The following is an 18,898-nucleotide window of genomic DNA, read 5'->3' on the forward strand; positions in this document are numbered from 1 at the left end:
CAATTCTTTCAAGCAATGGAACTTACGCATAGAAACTTAAAAAAAAAACAAAAGTTTTGTCTACAATGTGTTAGTTTAACTTCAGTTTAGCATAATTTATGATGTTGCAAAGTTGCGTTAATCTATCCTGGAGCCCACAAGGCCAAAAGAACGTAAGGATATTTCTCCTTGTACCACTGAGTAACACTGTAATTAATGAACCAATGATTTAATACCTATCTTGCTAATAGACTGTAAGCCCTCAGAGCAGAGTTGGTGTCCTGCTGTGTTCAATATATATTTGTTAAATGAATAAATAAGCGAATAAATGACTTTTTAATTAAGCAGCCAAAATACGGATTAAAAGTGAAACTGATGTCAGGATTTTATTGTGTCAGGGATTCTGAGATACTCAGGAGCTGAACATTCAACTCCAGTTGTCATGTATTGTTGGCACTGCTGACAACTACCTTTTGGTGTGTGTAGGCAGACACAGATTTTCAGAGGAGGTTGGTATAATTTTTAGTGAGATGGAAGGTTCCTTTTTTGGTGTGTGTGTTTAAGTCTTCTAAGAGGAATTTATTTACTGACCTATAATGTTGGAGCTGAGGTATAAAAACATAAAAGATGCTATTTACATAGGTTAATTAGATTGGACGTCTGAAATGGGTTCGGATCACAGAATTTAATCAATGAAATATACCTATTCTCATCGACTTGGCCTCTAACCAGTCCTGGATGTGGAAACACCTAACTTTTTCCAATGTGTACTTGAGCGTATACAATAGCAATAGTCTCTGCCTATCTTCAGACTTTTGTTGTTTTGTGCCACTGGAACTACGTAGGATTCCAACTGTAGCTGTTGATCTCCCTCTGGACATAGCTAAGGATCTGTTGCAGGGGGATCATTAAGCCTGAGGATCAGAGCTAGACTTGTTTCAACCTCATTGCTATAGTAGTCACTGATTGGGTAGCTCAGGGAATGACCTCTTCTGCCATAATCTGCAATGGCAATCTTATATCAAAGCAGAATCCTCACTTTGTTGTATACTGATCTCCAGGACACTTTCTCACTTTCCTCAAATGCCTTCAGCAGGTGGCCCAGTTTTTCCATCTGCCAGCCATCATTCCTTTCATCTTTATAGTAAGTTTTGATAACTCTTCCAACTCTCTGGTCTGAATCAGCTGAACTGTAATCCCCAATTTAGAGATCAAAACTACTCAAAACTGCTTTAGATCCTGAACCTCAAACTCTAGTACATGAGGAAATGTCATGTTGAGATGGAAAGAATGAGTAAAATCAGAGAGGCAAAAGGAAGAATGATCGAGGGAGAGGAATCAGCATGTCTAGAGGACCAACAATGAGTGAAAGAGAGCCCAGCTCTTTTAAGAAGCTGGAAGACATTTGACATGACAGGGTAAAGATGAGGGAGTAGAATAATGAGTTAAAAGAGGTAGGCAGCGCAGGGCATTTGGAGCTTTGGAAGTCACACTAAGGAGTCTAGACTTTACCTCAAAGCTATGGAAGGATTTTCAGCATGGTTATAACAAGATAATATTTGTGATTTTGGAAAGATCAATCTGGCTTGAGTATAGAGTAGGGATTTGAGGAAGATAAGACATGTGGCCATGAGACCTGTAGGAGGATGTTGTAGAAATCTGGGAGAGACATGGTGGGCCTGAACTTGAGTATGGCAGTAGGAATGGAGAGAAATGGATGAATTGGGGAGCATTTTAGGAGGTAGGATCAGCAAGCTTTGGTGATAAATAGAATCAAAGAGTGAGAAAGAGGGACTTCCTAAGATTGACTCCCCGAGTCAATCTTAATTGCCAATTAATTGCCAAGTTTAAGCAACTGGATGGTAAAGTAAGGTAGTCAATTTGATTTTAGAGAAGTTTGAGGCATTTGTCAGAAATCGAACTACAGATACTCATAAGACAATTAAATAGCTGTATCTGGGTATTATAGAAGAAAGGTTTGGGTTAGAGATGTAGATTGGGAATTTTTCTGTACTTAAATGGTAACTGAAACCAGGGCAGTGGACAAGATTGCTAATACAAGAAAACAAAAGAGAAGAGAAGAAAGTTTATGTCTTAGCCTTAGTTCTCCAGAAAGTAGAGCCTTGGGCAGCTTCTCTACTACTTTGTTAGGGAGTACAATCCAATGGAGGCAGGAGTTGAAAAAGGAAAATTAGTCAAGGAGGAAAGAAGGACTAATAGGAGTTTGCTTTACCCAGCTGGCTGCTGCTTAATATCAAATGGGATATTTTTCAAGAGATCTGAGCTCAGCACTGTGTAGGGAGGGTTCAGAAGGGAAGAAGAATATATCAACCCCAAATCATGGCTCCTATCTCCCAATGGTCAAAGGTTTGCCCCAGTGATGTTAACTTCCACTTGCCTATCCTCCAGGACATACCTCTCCTCCACTTCTGGGCTGCTCCTTGCATAGGTGATCTTTGTAGGATCTTTGTGGCATCTTATGAGTCACTTGTCATAGGGAAACCCTAGACTGAGAGGCAAGAAGCACACACTGGGTATGAGGCAAGGTACCGCAAGTCAGACCCATGTGAAGTCAGTAGGGCAGCAGCTGACAAAGCCCACCCAGAGTTGGTCACTATAGCAGCAGCAGGGCTAAAAAAAGTGGGCAAGGACTTCAAAGATAGGTGAAGCTAAGAAGGCTTAAGCTGGTTCATAAAAAGTGTCTACATTCTAGGACAGAATGTAACAAACATTAATACTTAGGGGATGGGCAGAAGAAAAGAAGTTGTAAAGGAGACTAAAAAAGCTAAGACAAACTGCTACAAAGATGGGGTGAGGGAGGGGTTGAAAGTGGGGAGTGGCAAGAGAATAGACAGGTGTGCTATATTCCAGCAAAAAGAATGATTCTGCAAGTTTTCCCATCTCTGTAGTGTTGTTAATGATTTCTTCTTAAAGTCTCTTCCCCCTCAATCCTACTGCTGGCAAATCTAACCTTGTAATTTTACCCATTTGGCAATGAATTACTCCTGCACTCCAAAAGTCTTTCATTATCCTTCTCCATCCAAACCAAAGGTCATTTCCCCTCCTCAGCTCACTAATGGCACTTACAACATCTTTCTCTTTGGGCTATTGTTACCTACGTATATGTTGTAAACCCCTGGTATTCTTGTTATTTCCTCCAATGCTTTGCCAATCACAGAGGCCCCAGGGATACTTGGTGATTGTAAATTATTTGAAGGATGAATCATCATTGAAAAGTTGTGCTCAGAGGTTAATTAGCTAATATTTCAAAGGACTGAATTTCATCATGACAATTCCCTGAAGCCCAGACTCTAAGTAAGCAGTAAGTTGTCCAGGCAAGGAAATAAGAACGCACTGGGCTTTTCTCCCTTCATCTTCCTCTGCCTCACTTTTCATCTGTCTCCTTTTGCTACCTTCTCTTCTCTACTATTTTCTCACATATATACTCATTCCCCATCATTTTCCTTCTTCATTCTTCTTGGCTCTCTCTCATTCTCCTCACTTTGTTTGAAGCCTATCTGTCCTTTCTCCTTTCCCCTCTCCCCACCATTTTTAAGTGTTTATTAAGCATCTATTATGTAGAAGGCGCTTAAAGGAAATCAAATTGCTGACCACAAGGAAAAGAAAATCTAATTAGATAAATGGAATACATACATCTTACTAACTTATTTACCTTCAGTAAGTGTCTGGAATGTACCTCTCTATTCCTACACTTTCTCCTTTCTCTTCTCCTTTCCCTTGACACCCTTATTCTTGCCTCCAATTCATAACAACAGCAGCTCATTTTCAACTGATCATCCAAGTGTACTATAGCTTTGGGTTTGCAACCTTGGGCTTTGACCTCTTGTAGGCCTTAGTACAAGCTCTACCAGTTGCCAGAAGAGTAACCATGGGCCAATTAGGCCTCAGTTTCCTCATTGGAAAAGTAAGAATAACAGTGCTTCTTTCTTAGGATTATTGTTAGATTTAGAGATTATGTAAAGCATATCACAGAGTATCTTGCACAGAGTTAATGCTCAATAACTAGAACTATGGTAATGCTAATCATCATAATATATTGACTATTATTGAATCACATTCTACATTTTATGTTTAAAAACCAGAGTTAAGATTATCCTTTATAGCTGTTAAAAAATAACACACAACTAAATGAAGTTGTTTATATATCACATGGCTTTTGATAGAGGTAGGGGTGAGTAGGAGAATAATCTCACTCTATGGGAACCAGCATAGGAGCATTTTGCCGGAATGTGGATGGGTGAGAGGCAGTATCTCATCCTTTATTCCCCTAACCTCCCGCCCTTCTTCTTCCAATGACTAGGTAAAGTATGCTTCTCAAACAACAAGCAAGAGTCTGTTTTCTTTATGTTTAAATTTAGTTCCATGCTATAAATTTCTACCTCTATCCAGGGACATGGGCTAATTTCTGCTAAGAGGGTCTCACGAAAGGGTCAAGCTAATGTTTTTTCCAGAATTGTGTTTTTGGTATGCCGTTGGCACTGACAGTCCCTATGGTTACACACTCTGTTAGCCAGAGCACTTCCCGCAAGCAAGCAGAGGAGTAGGGACCAGAATGGAGGAGGCGGTGGGCAAATGCCCAGCAAGCAGTCTTGTCAGTGGAAAGTAATGCAGTAGGAATGATAGATGAAAGAATGGCTTGTAAAATGGAGACAAGCAAAGGCAGGAAGAACAATAACAAGGCTGAAAAGGACTCTGGAAGCAAGGGAAAAAAGAAAGAATTTACCACAAAAGAACATAGGGATAAAAATATAATAATTATTAATACAAAGATAGATCACAATGAACTTTAAGTTCCTAAATTATTATGTGGATAAGAAAGGATATTTATTTTGTGAATTTAAAGCATTTGGAGTTATTTTTATAGCTCCAAATATTTTTTGCATTAAAATTTAGAAGTCAAATCCATCTGATGATATAGATTGTCCCACACCCCCAGCTCCAAAGAAATGGTTCTTCAGCTTTTTGGAGCCAGGATATACTTTTATGAACTTGATGAGAATTGTGGACCCTCCTCCTAGAAAAAAATACACTTATAAATAAAATATTACATTCATAATTTTATTCATTTATGGACATAAGCCTAGCCATGATTTCCTGAGAGAGAAACTAGAATAAAATCTTTCACCCTTATTTGACTGATGGCTTAGTTAAAAGGAATCATTATTTTCAGAAAAGAATCACGATATTCTCAAATGGTAAATATTGGAAAGGACAGAAAGTTACTACTTAGTCCCAAACTCTAAAATGTTAAAACCTTCACACTGTTTATGTTATAATACAAATTAAATATAACATTAACAAGGCTGTCAGGTTAACTTGACAACCTCTGCTTATGTGTTTTCTCTAAGGGCACAAATTACATAAAGGAAAGTGAAAACTGTACATTTCAGCTGATTATGTAGCTTTCTTGTCTGGTTAGAGGCAAAGGGTCCTCAGAGAGAAGAGGCAGGGCAGAGAAGAAGCAGACCAGAGAGGGACTATGAATTGGAGAGAGATTTACAAATCTATTGTGTATGGTAAAGAAATAATGAACACAAGAAGTTCAGAAAATTAAAATCAGGAAATGTTTGAAACACACAATTGATATACGGGCTCTGTAGAGCACAAATCTTAAGACTTACAAGTGAAATTTAAAGAAACATGAATTGTTAAATACAAAATAGGATCCTAAGTTGGATCCTGGAACAGAAATAGTTCATCAGTGGAAAAGCCGGGGAAATCTGAATAAAGTCTATGGTTTAGTAAATAGTATCGTACCAATGTTAATTTCTTAATTTTCACAAATACCATGGTTAGGAAAGATATTGAGATTGGGGGAAGTTGAGTACTATCTTAACAACACTTCTGTAAATCTAAAATTACTTCAAAATAAAAGATTAAAAACAATTTTTTTAATGAACCATGAATAGAAAACCTAAAAGAGATCTTGAAAAGATCATCAAATTATCAAATGTGATTTCAGAAAACTAAGTGCCAATCCATCTCACTTTGAAAGATTCCACCTGGTTCCTCAGTAAATTTATTCTCTCATTTCATCTTCCTTCCTACCATACTCCTACTTTACATCAAACTTGGTCCCTCTGAACAGACTTTTTTTCATTCATGAGGAAAGGCAAATCCCTGGTTGACTATGCTTTAGCCTTTAATATTCTTGAATTAGCTCTTCTATTTTCTGGAGCAAAAAGATCCTGTTTTGGGGCCAACCCTGTTGCCCAGTGGTTAAAGTTCCACATGCTCTGCTTCAGCAGCCCAGGTTCGCTGGATCGGATCCCCGGCATGGACCTACACCACTCACTGGCCATGCTGTGGAGGCATCCCATGTACAAAAAATGGAGGTGGATTGGCACAGCTGTTAGCTCAGGGCAAATCTTCCTCACCAAAAAAAAAAAAAAAAAAAAAATCCCTCTTTAACTTTTCTCAGAGACGAAAGTAATCCAGCAATTAATCATTTCTATTATGTTCAAACTTGCTTCAAAATTTCAGTTCCTCCTAAGATCCTATCTATGCACACTCAGTTTAATTAGGTGAAAAAATATCTAATGTGTACTATTGAATGGGTGCCTTGCTACATGAGCAGTAGGGGGAGAAAATACTGCTTTTCCAATCTTTAAGCAATTATATTGGCTGGCTTACTAAAAACAGATCCACTGAACATTTTTATGTGACCCAATACAACAAATGTTTATTGAGAACATTTTATGAGGCATGTGCTATGCTAAATGATGGGAAAACAAGGCTAAGATGAAATCCCTGACTTCAAGGAGATTCCATTTTACAGAGGACACAGATAGGGAAAGAGGTAATTTCAGTGTAATAAGTGCTATCAGAGAAGCATATATAGGGTCTTATGAGATTATACAAGACAGACATTGGGACTATGGTCAAATGTTTAATCATTCTTTTGCCCAGTGTTAAACATCTATAAAACAGACTAAAATGGTGTCTTTCCCATGGCTTTTTTAAAAAAACAGATGCTTTTTCCCTACACAAAAAGGATCTTTAAATTGTTCTACTCTGGACATTAGGCATCTATGACACGCCATTTTCTGTGAAGCACATTGTTGCATTTTTGTCTAACACATTATTTTCCAAATGACTATTTATCATCTGTTCTATGTTTGTCTAATGAACAAAAAGTGTGAGGCGACAAAATAAACCTTGCAAAACAATGAAAAGGCAACCATGCATCATCGATTTAGCAGAGGTAAAAAAGGAACAAATAAAAAGAGCATAGAGGCTCAGTTGCTTCTGAATACCAGGAAAAGGCAACTGTGTTTCTCAACAAGTTAATAGCACCAACTGTGCCAACTAGTTGGAACCACTGAGGAAAAATTTTATCAAGCCAGCCAGATTTTAATACAAAAAAACCCCACAGCTGTATTTAGGTGCTCCAACAGTATTTAGTCAATCAAAAAGCTAACAAAGCAGGCGTAATAAGATTTCACATGTCCACATACACTAATTTCTCCTACCACTACCACTAATTCAACCAAGGGAAATATATTAATATCTAAAACTACTCATATATCTATGGTATTTTGCATGGCCTCTTAGGCTGCCATAAAAAATACCACAGACTAGGTGGCTTAAACATAAATTTATCTGTCACATTTCTGGAGGCTAGGGAGTCCAAGATCAAGATGCCAGCAAGGAAAATTCCATTCTGAGGCCTTTTCTCTTGTCTTGTAAACAGTCATCATCTTACTGTGTGCTCACATGGCCTCTTCTTTGTGAATTAGGATGGGGGGCAAGCTGTCTGGTATCTCTTCTTATAAGGACACTAATCCTAACAGATCAGGGCCCTACCCTTATAACCTCATTTAACCTTACTTATTTCCTCAGAGGCCCATCTCCAAATATAGCCATGTTGGAGGTTAGGGCTTCAACATATGAATTTGGGCGGGGGGGGGGGGGGGGGGAAGGGGGGAGGGGCAGGGACACAAACATTTAATCCATAACAACTCATAAAAGAAGAGAAAGGTGATGGGAAGTGACAAATGCAAACCATCATTTGAAAACAATATAAAACTACAGGTTAAAAAGTTAGTTCCTGGATATACAGCTTCTAAAAGCAGTGTCAACTACTGTAGCATTTCTAGAGATGGCACTGCCTTAGGCATACCGTCCTGATTGTCAGAACAAATAGAGTGTCCTGGGAAACCAGCATATCACACATGATAGGAAGTAATGTAGTGGTCGGATTAGGGCTCGAAAAAAGGCAGTGGATGCAAAGAAGGTGCTAGGAGATGAATACTATTCTCCAAGAGAAAGTATTTAAAAATCTGAGCAATAGTAACTTTCTAAAGTTATATTTGAATTACAATAATATGTTGCTGACTTGCTGAAAGTAGCTTTGGAAGCACATTTAAATGTATTTTAAGATGAGCTATGGGGCTGTGGGGTGTGTGTGTGTGTATTTCCCCAGTCACATCCTGAACATTTTAACTTCTTTGTGTCTAGGCCTCCATATCCATTATTCAGAATGGCACTGACAAACATTTTTCTATAACTTATCACACTGAGACAGAGTAACGTATAATACATTAATAAAGAATGATTTTTGGGGCTGGCCTGGTGGCACAGCAGTTAAGTTCGCACATTCTGCTTCAATGGCCCACGGTTTGCAGGTTTGGATGCCGGATGTGAACCTACTCATGGCGTGTCCAACCATGCTGTGACAGGCATCCCACATATAAAGTAGAGGAAGATGGGGACAGATGTTAGTTCAGGGCCAGTCTTCCTCAGCAAAAAGAGGAGGATCGGCAGTGGATGTTAACTCAGGGCTAATCTTCCTCAAAAAATGAATTAATTAAAAAATAAAGAAAGAAAGAATGATTTTTTTTTTTAATTTGGGAAAAAGAGACTCTAACACAAACACAAATACAGCTTATACATTTAAACAATGCACTTAGCATCACTAATCACCAGATTCCTCAATTGCAAAACAAGGATGTTAAACTAAAATCTGATCTCTGAGGTTCCTTTGAACTTTAAAACTCTGTTTTTTATGTGATCAAACTTACAGGTGTAAAAAGACTTCAAGGAGTCTTTATTCTTAGATAAAACTTTAAACTTATTTTCCTATTATTCTAACTTAAAAAATACCATTTTACTTTTGCATACATTTTAGGCTTTCTAAGCAATTTCTCATTTTATATTTTTTTCTCACTATACCATTTGAGAAGGATTTCAGCCTCCATTTTTCAAACAAGGTAACTGAGTCCAGAAAGGTGAAATGACTTCTGCAAAGCTATATCACTAGCAAATGGCAGAGACTCAATTCATCCTTTTGACTCTAAAACCAATATCCTTTCTTTTTTTTGTGGACAATTAGCCCTGAGCTAACACCTGCCGCCAATCCTCCTCTTTTTGCTGAGGAAGACTGGCCCTGAGCTAACATCTGTGCCCATCTTTCTCTACTTTATATGTGGGACGCCTACCACAGCATGGATTGCCAACCGGTGCCATGTCCCCACCCGGGATCCAAACTGGCGAACCCCAGGCCACAGAAGTGGAACATGCGCACTTAAGAGCTGAGCCAATGGGCTGGCCCCCAGTATCCTTTCTATTCTACCTGCCTAATAGTAAATTCTACTCTTCAGTCCAAATAAATACCATTTTTGAATGGAAAATGAAAAATTATTCTTCAGTCAACCACATTATTCCATAAGCATTTATTGAATACTTATACAACTGTGCTGGGCTTTGAGGTTATATTAATTAAAACAGAGTCCCTGTATGATCCCTCTCTACAAAGCAAATATAAATAGACATGTTTTTAAAAACTGAAGTTTCTACCAGTTTATTCTGTTTTCCATTCTCTTATCCACCTTACTAATTTTTAGTCTTCCTAATTTCCATCCCTTCCATATGCCATTAGATGAAAGATGCCTTCTTTGACTTAGAGTTTACACACAAGTGTACATTGACTTAAAGATGTGGCAAGAGGTAAATATAAAAAAGGGAAGAAGTAGTGTTATACTTTTATTTTGGCTTCTTGGCTCTTATACATGGGAACTAGATGCTTTGCGCTAACCTTTTAGGCTAACATAAAATGATGGAGGGTAAAAATAAAGTCTTGGTTGTGTTGGTAGATGTCCAAATAAGAGTTCTAATGATGGTAGACACGATAGAAGTTGAAACAGAGCAATTTCACAAATAAGAATAATTCACTAAAGGAGATTCTATAACATTGTACTGTCTTGACGTGATAGAAAGATCACCTAATCTTTGCATGTTGGACCACTCAGAGTTGAACATGCAGTCTACCAGTACACTTACTGTTATATATATATATATATATATGTATGTATATATATATATATATATATATATATATATATATATATATATACTGTTATTTCTGCTGTTTGAGCTACCAGTAGCTGAGAAAGACTGAGAAAGATAGATCCTAAATGACATTTCTCTTCATTATTAATAGAGAAACGAAAATATCAGAACTTTGAGAATAGCTTGGTTGTTAAGAGCACTGACTGGGGAGACACAAGGATATTTGAAATGAAGGGCTCAGAATGTAGTTGGATTTGGAAGTGGAGGACTGAATTCTAGACTTAAAATGAACAAGCTTAGGAGAGCGTAAGTTCCCTAGGGCCTGAACTAGGCTGTGGCTATAGGGCTGACATTAAGGGATGGCCTGGACTTGACATAGGGGTCACCAATGAGGCTATATAATTGGGAACTCTCATATCTTCTCAATTAATCACTTGTTAAAATTTATTGAGGAGGGCCACATTCTGTTCAAGAATCTCCACAAATCTAAAACAAGCTTTCTAGCAGGTTTTATTTCCAAGCCCTTCAGGCATGAAAATTATATTCTTCTTCTGTTAATTCAGCAACTCAAATCAGAGGAGTGACTCCTTGGGAGTCTCGGGGTCAGGGAATATTACTAAAAATATATTTCATTTCTGGCCTGAGGGACCCTTAGCATTAACATGAATTACTTAGTGTTTCATTTGTAGGAAAAAACACATTTTACATTGCGGAAACACAGCTGCAAGGCATTTGTATCAAATAATTCCTAGGCATGAGAGAAAATGTATGAAAAGTACCTTCATTAAAAGGTAAGGGTTACTTTATTAGTGTTCACTCTTGGTAATCATCGGTTCATGGCAAAACTGGGAAGAAAAAAAATGATGCAAGAAAAAATAATATGTTAGTGGCTGTTATGTTTAGGTTTTATATTACGTTTTGTGTTTTTACAATGCTGTACACATGCTACCCATCCCTAACTATGCTTACATAATATTAGGTTATAAAAGAAAGATCTTACATAATTATTAGCCAGATCATATAGTCTTATGTTTACCATGGACAGATCTATATTCTACCCCTAAAGCTATGAAATGCTATTTTATGCCTGGAAGGAAGCAAGTAATGAACAGGCTATAAATAAATTTTAATTTCTTTAGAGTTCATAACCAATTTGACAATTTGTTGGATGTCCTCAAATCCCTTTGATGACAAAAACAATCAGATTAAGGCAACTCCACCCACATAAAAGACATATGTTTCCTCTCTAAAACAACACTTAAATTTTGTTCTAGTATGTTTAACACAGATATAAATGATCCTGTGTCTTAATTTCAGTATATCTGCATTTCAAGCTTTTGCTTTATTAACTGCATCTATCAGAACTTTAAGATTTCTTTGAGTTTGGTTTTATTTTACTGTTTGGACTTACATTTGAAAACACTAAATCAATATGTATTTTGATTTTCCTTTCTACTATATGTACTTTATTGTGTAACATAACATTGACTTATTACTTTAAAAGCTTGGTAAAATAACCAAGAGTGATATCAATGTTTAACTAAGCAATTCTTAGGGAAAGATCCTGAGAATAAGTTACTTCAGTAAATCCTAAAATAGCGTTCCCTGAATATAATCAACTAGATTGTTAATGCTATGACCCAGGGAATCTAGCCATGTCTAATAATAATCTAAAATTGTGAACATATTCAGATAAGAGAAGATAATTCATTGTCAAACGACCTACATTGCAAGAAATGCTCAAGGAAGTTCTCAGGGGGATGGGAAATGGTATCATATGGAAGCTCAGAAATTGAGGGAAAAAATGAAGAGAATCTGAAATCACAAATATAAAAGATTATATCTATTCTTATTTATTAAAATAAATTACTGTTTTTAAAAATTATACCATTGTGTTATAGGGTTTAATTTTGTAGGTGTAATAATGATGACTACAGTATAAAGGATGGAGAGTTGCAATAAACAGGCCTATGCAGGTACAAGCTTTCTACATTTTATATTAAATGTTAACTCTAAGCACACTGTAAAATATTTACTGTGTATATTTAGAGGTATAGCTAAAAGGTCAATAGATATATTATAATGGAATTCAAAAAAAATTCAAGTAATCCAAAAGAAGGTGATAAAGGAGGAACAAAGGTAAACAAAACAGAGGGGAAAAGCAAAAATCAAAAGATGAGATTTAAATCCACCATATCAACAATTACAATAAATGTTAATGAACTAATGCTCCAATTAAAAATTAGAGATAATCATAAAGGATTAACAAAAAAGGCCTAAATATATGATCTCTACAAGAATGAACTTTAAAATACAAAGACAAATAGGTTGAAAGTAAATGAATTGGAAAGATATACTATACAAAGTGTAAGTATAAGAAAGCTGGGGGACCTCTTAATATCAGATAAAAAAAGACTTCAAGACAGAATACAACCAGAGATAAAAAAAGGAACATTTCATGATAAAAGTTCAACTCATAAGAAAGAAAAACAACCACCAATGTATATATCTAATAATAGAGTTTCAAAATATATGAAGCAAAAATTGACAGAATTAAAGGGAGAAATAGACAATTTCATTATCATAGTTAGAGATATCAACACTCTTTTCTCAGCATTTGATAGAAGTGTGGGCAAAATTCGGTAAAGACATAAATGATATGAACGGCACTATTAACCTCCTGGGCTTAAATAATACTACGGAATACATATTATTTTCAAGTGTACATGGTATGTTTACCACTAAAGGAAACAAATCATATACACTATGTTTTGTGATGACAATAGAATTAAAGAAGAAATCAATAACTGTAACATATCTAAGAATTTACTGGAGGGAGACCAGAGGATATTTGAAGACAAGCTGCTGCAGGATGGACTGAAAAGATAGCAGTGTTGAAACTTATGTCCAAATACAGTCACATGGAATTATCATTTATCAAAATAATATGACAAAATAATTATTATAAAATGCCCAAACTCCAAGTTTGGGGTAATAATCAAAGCCTGCAAAGGATATCTAAGTGTGAAGATTCCCAAGTTAAATGTGGAAAGAAGAAGAATAAACTATCAAATAGATTAATTATCACTTAGGCTAAAAGTGCACATTTCTAGGAAAGGTTGACAGTGGGCATTTCATTCAGAAACCCTTGTGGAGTGTCTATATTGAGAAAAAGGAGCTTCACAACTCTGGTTCCTATTCAATTTGAGGAACTCACAGTGCATCAATTCAACTCTTTGTATTTTAGTTTCCTGTTTATTCTTATCAACCTTGGCCATGGGTTCTTAGAAGGATTAATGAATTGACAGTCTGAAACCATTTGGAGATATTTGAGAAGATGGTGTTCATTGAAGTTTTATGTCCTTAGAGTATAAGTACTACCGGATGGCCAGTAGTTATATTGCATGTTTTTCTTTTAGAGCAGAAGTTTGTGAATACGATTCTTATCTGACCACAGTCTCTTCTTTCTGGTGGTGCATAAAACTAAAATTTACAGAGAGAAGTCTAAGAAAGGGAAATTCTAGAGATTACAGGCACCAACTTTAATCATCTCCTGGCGGACAGGCTGTGAGTGATACTTTCAGAGCTGGGTAAGTAAGTGGTAGTTAAATTCTCATGTCTTGAATGAGCTCCCCCATTAACTTCCCCAAGCAACCTTGTTAGCCAGTTTTTGACTAAAGGCTATAGATTATAGAATTCTGATCCAATAAATGATGGCATTGTTAGAGGCACACAGTGCTGTGCACAGAAATAAAGCAAAGCTTTCATTTCTTCTTTAGAAAACATTTAATGTTAAAAAATGTAAAATATACATTCCTTAATTTACAACCATATTTGGGTGACATATATTCATGACAGATTCAAGCAAGGTAACTGTGTAATATTTTGTTTTGTCTAAAAACCTGTAATCAGAATTATCTGACTAGATCAAATCTTTTTATTCTGTTTTTATAGTACCATGTTCCTTGAATTTGTTGCCATTTTACAGTTGTTTTTGTGATTTGAATAATGCACTTCTCCTCTACTAGACTTTAAGTTACAAGGGTAGAGACCACGTTTGTTTTGGTAACAATGATATTTCCAGCATTTAGCATAGTGACTGGCACAAAGTGTGAATTGAGTAAATATTTTTAATAGAAAAAATAAATGATCAAGTTATATTCTTTTAGCCCCATCCATATTTCCTCATCTATACGATGTGGATAATAAAACACCATTAGCAAGGGGCTGGCCCCGTGGCCGAGTGGTTAAGTTCGCGCACTCTGCTGCAGGCGGCCCAGTGTTTCGTTAGTTCGAATCCTGGGCGTGGACATGGCACTGCTCATCAGACCACGCTAAGGCAGTGTCCCACATGCCACAACTAGAGGAACCCACAGCGAAGAATACACAACTATGTACCGGGGGGCTTTGGGGAGAAAAAGGAAAAAAATAAAATCTTAAAAAACAACAACAACAAAAAACACCATTAGCAAATGTTAAAAAGATTAAATTATGTAACTTACATTAACATTCTTTATAAACAGCAACTTGCTCTGCAAATCTTATGTCATTTTATTAATTTTATATCCTTAGCCCCCTTACCTCTCCCAGTCTTTACCAAGAGTTATCGTTCCATTCCTTTTTCTACCTGCTCTCTTCTTCCTTGCTATATCCCCCTGTCTGTATCCTTATCTTCTCCCTTTGGGTTCATTACCTCCCACTTAGGTCCTCCTTCCCTGAAACAGATGATGATTATGGCAATGGTGATGATGATGATGACAACCACCAGCACCATGGCAAAGAACAGGGGATTGTGTGGTATTTCATCAGCATAAAAATGGTGGAAGTACTAGAAATGAAAGTACACAAGGTCATGGTGCCCAAATCTGTAGGACTGTATCTTTTTTTTTTTGTCCTCGGAAGTTTCTCTACATCCTATGATTTTATTTAATACCTACAGCTTTCTCTTTAAGAGAAAAAATAAAGAAAGAAAGAAAAGTGTAATAATGTTCTTGTCCCACCATTTCAGTACATCAGAAACAGAAGGCTCTTTTATAGCCATGTCTTTCTTCCTCTCAACTACGTGCTATTTTGCAAGACTTAAGTTTAACCAAGTTAGGGATCAACTCACTCACTCAAATCCAAACAGTAAGTCCTTGCAGACTGTCTTTGGGTTCAGTGTTATGGATGTTTCCTCAATCTTCCCATAACTGTAGATAGTTGGATGGTGAAGCAAATCCTCATTGATCCAATACATAAGTTCTGTCCATTGGTTTATTGCCATTTTTCTGGGGTTTAAATCAGGCTTAAGCACAAGTTAAAAGATTTATAAAGGCGAAGACTATGTCGAGTTGTTTTATCCTGTGTACACTAAGTTACCTATTGCTGCATAACAAACTGCTTCCAAATTAGTGACTTAAAGCCCCAGCCATCGTTTTCACCCAAGAATTCAGATAAGTTCAGTTGAGTAGCTCTTCTTCACCATGTGGCATTAGCTGGGGTCATTCCCTTGGCTGTATTCAGCTGATGGATCAGTTGGAAGCTGCACTCAATTGTAGTGCTGAAACAGCTGAGGCTTGAATGTCCAAAATGGTTTCACTGACGTATCCGGTTGCTCAATTGAGATGACTGGAACAGTTAGGCGATGGATGGGCATGTCTCTCTCTTTCTGTGATTTTTCCAATAGTGTGGCTGGATCTTTACATGGTAGTTCAGGGCTCTAAGAAGGAGGAAGCAGATATTCTGTTAAGGTCCAGCCTCAGAAGTTACACAGCCTCGCTTTCACCAGTAGAGTCAAGCAGCAAAGAGACTTTACTTCTTGACGGGAAAGTGGTAAGGCCTCCTTGCAAAAGAACATGTGGCATGGAAGATATAGTTGTGATCATTTTTGGAAACAAAATCTACCATACTTGGGTACATTTCCTATTGGGTAGTTTTCTTTGAATAACTTTGGGATCAGCATCTTCAAGAAGAAAGGAATATTAGAAGTTGCCTACCTAACATGTTATCCAATCAATAATCCTATGTATAACATCCTTGGCAGATTGTTAACTTTTCTGTGCCCAAACACTTACTGTGACAGGGAACGCAGCATTTCAAGGAGCAGCTCATATTTGGACTACTCTAATTTCTTGCAGTTTTCTTAATCAGGATTTAAAGATTTAAAAATTGCATTTGGTTGATAAGTCTCTCAGATACCTTTTAATCAATAACAGAAATCTTTTCTACCCTTTTTATTACCTGTAATTTATTTATTAAAGACACTGGCTTATTATTCTTATAGAATTCCCCCCATTCTGGACTTGGCTTATTGCTTCCTTGGGCTGCTGTTTAGCATGTTCCTCTATCTTCTGTATTTCCTGTAAAATGGTAATTGATGCCTAATTGAATTCAATTTTCTTGGCATGAATACATCATAGGTGGGGCCTATACTTTTGATCAAATCACGTCAGGAGGCACCTTCGCTTATCAACTATTTGGTTACCCAGTTTGTATAGCAAGAGAAAAATAAATGCTTGATTTTTTTCCCTTTTATTTTCCAGTTTTTAGAATAATAATTTGGTGCCCTAGCAAGCTTTAAAGGTGACCGATGAATTTTGTTTTGTTTTGAACTCCTACATTTTAATGTACTTGCTTCAATCCATTGGAGTCATTATTCTTCTGATGCACAAATGCCCATCTTTGGCCTGTAGCCGCCCTTTCAAAGTTGTCTCCTGAGTCCTCCTGACACAACACAGTGGTCTTTGATCACTTCCACATTCCCCAGCATGATAAAATGTTCCAGGCTAATCTTGTATATTTCTTGTTATGATTTGGCATCAGCCATTTCTCCAAGAAGGCTTGGTTCCTTTTAGTAAGAATGGATCTTTAGAGATTTCAATCTGGGCTCAGTGATTCTTGCTACTGTGTTATTACTTCCAGGAATTTTTCCATGGATAGAGCTAGGAATTAAATATTTTTTAAAAGGACAAATGCATCATGAATTTATACTGGTATTAACAATTCAAATTTAAGATTAAGGATTTTTCCTTAACTCATTTGATATCAGTGTTTGTATCTGTTTTCACTTACTCTGAAATAATTCATAGAGACATTGCCATAACTATTTATGGGTAAAGTAAATAAGTAATTAAGTTAATGAATTACATGAGAACCTAATACATATACATATTAATTATAAAATAGCAATACCAATATGATTACTAAGTATCTTTCACATTTTCTTTTTTGTCTTTTTGTCTTAAGGATATATCTTTTAGAAATGTACATTCAAATTACTGAGTTTCATAGATTCTTGAAAAATTTATTCTCTGTGAGAGTAAGCTACTAATTTCCCTTATACCTAGTCTTATTTGTTTCATTTTGATTTTGATATATATTTTTTTTAAAGATTTTATTTTTTCCTTTTTCTCCCCAAAGCCCCCCAATACATAGCTGTATATTCTTCGTTGTGGATCCTTCTAGTTGTAGCATGTGGGACGCTGCCTCAGCGTGGTTTGATGAGCAGTGCCATGTCCGTGCCCAGGATTCGAACCAACGAAACACTGGGCCGCCTGCAGCGGAGTGCACAGACTTAACCACTCGGCCACGGGGCCAGCCCCTGATTTTGATATTTTAAAGGAATTTCTTTGTTTTGCAGATTACTCTGACCTAGGTTGGTAATATATACCTTGTTTATATGATTATTTTTTAAACAACTTTGAGACCTATTCACATAACCTACAATTCACCCATTTAAAGTGTACAATAAAATGCTTCTTAGTGTATTCACAGTGTCCAACCATCACCACAATCTAGGTTTAGATCTTTCTTGTTTGTCCAAAAAGAAAGCCCATATTCATTAGCAGTCACCTCTTATCCCCTCTACCTCCAGGCCTCCAAGCCCTAGGCAATCACTAATCTACTTTCCATCTCTACAGATTTGCCTTTTCTCAACATTTCATATAAATAGAATCATACAATGTGGTCTTTTGTGACTGGCTTCTTTCACTTAGCATAATGTTTTCAAGGTTGATCCATGTTGTAGTGTCTATCAGTACTCCCTTCCTTTGTATTGATGAATAATAAGCTATTATACAGATATTCTTTTTTATGGATCTGATTTACCCATTCATCAGTTGACATTTTTGTTATTTCCACTTTTTAGCTAATATAAATAATACCACCATGAACATTTGTGAACAAATTTTCACATGGACATATGTTTTCATTTCTCATCTAGGAGTAGAATATATGTGTCTTTTAGATACATTTCTTTCTTATTAAAGAAAATAGTAGTCATACTATCATTTGCCATGTTATACCAGCCCTATTACTAAGGACTTATGTACCACCTTATATACTCATGAGGAAAAAATATCTTAGGGAAGTTGTCCCCTCTTTCTCTTATTTAGTAGATGTCCAAAGGAAAGGAGTTGCCTCACAAAAAAACAAGGGAAAGGGCCAGCCCCAGTGCCCTAGTGGTTAAGTTTGGCATGCTCTGCTTCGGCAGCCCGGGTTTGGCTCCTGGGCACAGACCTACACTGCTCTGTTAGCGGCCATGCCGTGCTGGCAGCCCACATACTAAAAATAGAGGAGGATGGCACGGATGTTACCTCAAGGTGAATCTTCCTCACCAAAAAAAAAAAAA

At 36.7% G+C, this 18,898-nt stretch overlaps 1 long non-coding RNA gene across 1 annotated transcript in view; it reads right to left on the minus strand.

Moving 5' to 3' along the window:
- LOC111773977 (uncharacterized) overlaps positions 1-15,539 on the minus strand; it is a 141,619-nt gene extending 126,080 nt beyond the window's left edge. Inside the window, exon 1 of the long non-coding RNA XR_011437286.1 lies at positions 15,405-15,539. This is a non-coding gene — a long non-coding RNA (uncharacterized lncRNA). The remainder of the gene's footprint in view (positions 1-15,404) is intronic.
- Between the last annotated feature and the right edge of the window lie 3,359 nt (positions 15,540-18,898).

Source organism: Equus caballus, chromosome 1, assembly GCF_041296265.1.
Source record: "Equus caballus isolate H_3958 breed thoroughbred chromosome 1, TB-T2T, whole genome shotgun sequence".
In the NCBI taxonomy this organism is placed as follows: domain Eukaryota; kingdom Metazoa; phylum Chordata; class Mammalia; order Perissodactyla; family Equidae; genus Equus; species Equus caballus.